Raw genomic sequence first — 5,079 nt, 5'->3', positions numbered from 1 at the left:
AAGGCCCCTTTTCCCTAGCCTTATCGGTGGAAAGCTTACAACTGTTACAGGCCTTTTGAAGAGGATCTTAATGGTGAAGGAGATGGGGCAGAGTAGTCGTGCACTCTAAAGTCTTAAAGCAGATCCTTTGGCAGGAAAAAATTGCTTGTGCAATTGCTACTTTTTATAAGACTTTATTTAAATCAAGCACATTAGTATGCTGGCCAAACTTCAACAGTGTAACCCATTGGTAAAAATGTCCCTTAATTATTGACTTTTATTAGACTTACCTCCTAAAAAGATTTTTAAAAAAAGAGGAAAAGGTCCTATATGTACAAAAATATTTCTAGCAGTTCTTTTTGTGATGACAAAAAGCTGGAAATGAGGTATGGATGTGTATGGGGGAAGGGGTAGAATACTCATCAATTAGGAGATGGCTCAATAAATTATGGAACAGTACTGTGCTATAGGAAATGATGAAAGGGATTTCAGAGAAACCTGGGAAGAATTATATGAATTGACCCTGGGTGAACTGATCAGAACTAGGACAATTCATACAAAAATTATGTTTAGAATGAACAAATTTTAAAGACTTAAGAATTCTGACCAACTTCTATAATCATGATTCCAGAATATCAATGAAGAATGCTACCCACTTCCAGACAAAGAGATTAAGGAATCAGTATGCAAAACGAGACACATTTTTGGACATGGACCATTTGGGAATTTGTTTTGTTTGACTCTACATATTTGTTATAAGAGTTTGTAATAAGAGGGCATAGAGGGGAGGGAGATAAAAAATGCTTAATTTAAAAATTAATAAAATTTTAACTTGGCTGTTTATGTGATAGATTCATCACTAGAAAATTATAAATTGAAATTCATGTGTGTATACATATATATGCATATATGTATACATATATTTCCACATTTCATAAATGGGTGAGAGATCACAAGCTTATGGCTGGACAGTGGGCCCATAAGCTTGGGGTGAATGAGGGAAGGGAGAGGCTCTCTTTTTCATATCATGCTGCAGACAGTAACTGAGCTCAAAGAAGGGGGGTTCACCAAGTGTGAGGTTGCACATCTCCTTTCTAGGCACAGCATCATCTCAGAGACAGGCCAAGACTTCCAGTAAATTTGTATTTTTAAAAAAGAAGGGAAAAAAAAGGATCTAAACCTTTGTAGTAACTCCCACCCACCTGGGCCATGTGGCAAAAGTGGCTCAAGTGGACAGTCGGGATCAACCAAACTAAGGTCAGTGGCCCTAGCGCCTTCTTTCAACTTCCCAGGTCCTGGGAGCAGTCTGAGGCATCCACTCCCAAGGTACCTGTAACTAATAACCCTTTTAGCCAATCATCTGATGCTGGGGGAAGGAAAGGGACCCACATTTCCTCTTCTTGGCATGGCCTTCCATCTTTCCCTTTAGTTGATAGCGCCCGAGGCCAGGTGGAGAGTGCATCCTGGACTCCGCCTGTTGAGAAGTGGGGAGGTAGAACCCCAGAGATTGAGAAGGGGACTTTGTGGTCAGGACCCGACCAGGTTAGACAGCCAAAGCTAGCTGGGGCCAATGGGCCTCCACCAGCATATTGACTTCCAACCTGATCCCTGCCAACTCTTCCTCACTCTCTGGTTGCTGATATGTGTTTCTACTTTTGAGAAACTCCAGCCTTGTGTTAGCTTACACAAAAGGAAAAATTGCAGCAGCCACTAATAGGCTTGAAGTCAGTTTTGTATCCCACCTGTGAATGAATAGCTACAATCCTGGGCAAGCCCCTTTCCTCTGAGTCTCAGTTTCCTCATCTATAAAAACAAGTGGTTGTTTTTTGTTTTATTTTTACCCCTAAACACATCCTTCAGAGGAAATCTGTTCTGGAGACAAAATTTCACTTTGGCTGAATAAGGTAAGTGTAAGGTTGGAAAGGTAGATTAGAACCAGGTTGTGAAGGTTTGGTTCTCAATACCAGACAGAAAATGAGTTGGGGACTGATGTAATCACACCTATGTTTGAGAAATATTACTTTGGCAGCAGCATGTTAAGATACAAAATATCTCAACAGATGCAACCCCAGAGATAACTTGGTTCAGAGATCTGATCTCCACAAGTAGCATTTGACACACAAAGCCTTCCAGCTTCTGGCTCCACCCTCTCTTTGCAGGCTGATTATACATGACTTCTAATATACTTTATGCCTCAAGCACAGTGGCCTGGTTGACGTGCCCCAAGCATGATGTCCCACCACCTACTTCCATAACTTTACACAGGCTCTGCTCAATGCCCAAAAGGCTCTGCCTTCTCACCTCTGCCTCTCAGGACCTCTAGCACCTTTCAGGGCTCAACACAAGGGAGACCTTTCCTGGTTCCCCCAGCTGTTACTGGCATTCCCAACCATCACATAATTATTTCGCATATTTCCTTATCTGTGCAGGGACTGTCTCACATTTGTATTCCAGTGCCTGACACACATAGATGCTTAATAAATGCTTGTTGATGGAAGCACAGGGGGCATATGCTCCCCAGAGGTATTCACCAGCATCCTGGAAGATGTCCTCTGCAAAGTTCTGAATGGAAGAGGGGACTCACTACGGCTAGTGAGGTTCTCTGGAAGTTTAGGTTTAAAGATGGCACCGTCTCGATTACATCATTCTATCAACGTTAGCGGTTGTCTGGTAGAGTAGATAGAATGCTCATCCTGAAGAACGAGGGTTCAAATCCCACTTCTGACAATTACTAACTGTGGGACCTTGGGAAAGTCACAAACATTCTGAGTCTCAGTTGGCTCATCCATAAAATGGAGGCAACACCATCTATGAGGTTACTGAGAGAACCAAGAGATGATGAATATAAAATACTTCACAATATTTAGTTAAGTAAACGCCATATAGTTTTAAGGCATGTATGAGACAGTGGACAGACCACTGGGCCTGGAGTCAAGACCTGAATTCAAATCCTACCTCAGAAACCTAATAGTGGTGTGACCCTGGACAGTCACGTAAGCTGTTTATCTCAGTTTCCACATCTGTAAAATAGGGATAATAGCACCTACTTCATAGAGTCATTGTGAGGATCAAATGAGATAATACAAAGCACTTGGCAAACATTAAAATGCTATATAATTTCTAGCTATTATTATTGACTCTTCAACAAGATCCAATTGCTTAAATCAGCCATTGGAAAATCAAGTGGATGAAGAATGAAGCATTCCCACAGTCATTGTGAAGAACGGGCCCGCCATGAAGACCAATTGCCACCAATGGGCAGATAAGTTCCAAAGTCCCTGGAGTGGCAGCCCCCCGATCCTGCTTGCAGACCATCCCCCAAAGCCGTCATCTGTGCTATGAAGCAACCCCTGGGCAACTTGCCATCTGTTCTTGTGGGTGCTGTAGGCCCAACTCCTCACAAGCCACAACTAACAGACTCAGAAAATAAAGTCCTCACCACCAAATCCTTGGCACTGTCAAAAGCTCTGGCATCAGAAACAGATGATTTTATCAGCAGAAATTACATTATGAAAGAAGGGACATGACCACCCACTTTGCTTCTGCACCTCAAGGACCAGGGTCCCTTTCCATCTGACTCACAGCTAAAATCTGTGTGTGATCTCCCCCACCAGAATGTGAGATCTTAAGAACAGGGACTCTTGCTTTTCCTATGTAGGCCCCCAGTGCTTTGTGCTCAACAAATGCTTTTTCCATTCATTCGTTGCTCATATCATGGTGTGCAGATCCATGGTAGCCCTTGGAGTCAGTTCATCAGAACATATTCAGAGGGTCCCAAAAATGTCTTGGTGCAATTTTAAGAAGGCTTAAAACAGCACCACATAAACACACATGTGCATATACCTATGTGCACACACACACCCCTATAAGTTTGTGTTATATGTTTGTGCACATATATATATATATATACATGCATGTTTTTGAGTGTGCACATACGTTTATACACAAATGTGTATATACGCTTACATCGTGCATGTGTTCATACAATATTTGTGTGTATGTACACACACACATCTTGGACAGGTACAAGAGACAGGCAGTGAACTGGGATTAAAGTGAACAGGAGGAGGCAAACAGGCTACAGAATGAGCAGAAAACAATGCAATGCTCTCAGTGATCTCAGGCTGATTCCTGCCACTTCAGCCCATCTTCATGTTAACACCCATGTTTTCCCACTGATTTGCATGGCTAGAAATCCTACATCACCACAATCTCTCAAGAATCAAAACTATGAGAGAACCAAAGAAGAATGACAAGCTGCATGTATATGTGTGTGTGTGTGTGTGTGTGTGTGTGTGTGCATGTGCATGTGTGCGCACACACTGCCAATGGATAAACATTGTAGAGGTATCAAACTGCCCCAAACTACCCAGTCCCACCAGAACCAGATTAAAACATAACTGGGAAATGTCCAACAAAATAAATAAAAATAAAATACAACGTGAATAATGTTAATTTGTGGGGGTAACACATCCCACCTGCTTCTATTTGAGTCTGACACAAGCAGTATAAAGCCACTGTCAAGACTGTTGTCTACAAAGGAATAAGGATCCAGGGGATGGCCTTCAGCACCCTGGATAGATCATATGGGGAGATTTTATTCTTGCTGCCTAGAGCAGGAATGTAGGGGGAGTGGAGGGAATGAGCATAAGGTTGGTACCCAAAAAAAATAGGGCTTCTCACCCTCCCATTACCTACAGGGCACTGGGTTGGTCTGAGGACCACTTCGCACTCAGCAAACATGAATGACCCACCACCCCACCATGTTCTGTCTTCAGTCAGTCTTTGTATGCTCAGCATAATGCACAAGGCACCCAATGAATGTGATGCTAAAAATGCAGGGGCTGGGTATGATGATCTCTAAAGAGCCTTCTCAACTCTAAGGGCTACCATCCACTGGGCACACCTGGCCATGAATGTGGACCCTCAAGTAGACGACCTCCCTTTCTCTCCTGTCTCAGACCCCTGGCTGCCAGAAGGAGAGAGTGAAAGCTGCTGCCCTCTGAGGCACTGTGGGGGACTGGCTTGGTCCCAGTGTCTGCACACGGCCATCCCTTTGGCCCCCACCCCTGCCTTCTACCACCAACACCATGCATATAG

General features: G+C 43.3%; 1 long non-coding RNA gene across 1 annotated transcript in view; it reads left to right on the top strand.

Annotated features, from left to right (window-relative positions):
* Positions 1 to 822, top strand: part of LOC144455488 (uncharacterized) — a 5,940-nt gene extending 5,118 nt beyond the window's left edge. Inside the window, exon 2 of the long non-coding RNA XR_013484185.1 lies at positions 611 to 822. This is a non-coding gene — a long non-coding RNA (uncharacterized LOC144455488). The remainder of the gene's footprint in view (positions 1 to 610) is intronic.
* Positions 823 to 5,079: the final 4,257 nt, after the last annotated feature.

Source organism: Phascolarctos cinereus, unplaced genomic scaffold, assembly GCF_003287225.1.
Source record: "Phascolarctos cinereus isolate Bilbo 61053 unplaced genomic scaffold, phaCin_HiC Scaffold_9;HRSCAF=440, whole genome shotgun sequence".
In the NCBI taxonomy this organism is placed as follows: domain Eukaryota; kingdom Metazoa; phylum Chordata; class Mammalia; order Diprotodontia; family Phascolarctidae; genus Phascolarctos; species Phascolarctos cinereus.
This window is presented reverse-complemented; position numbering and strand designations above follow the sequence as displayed.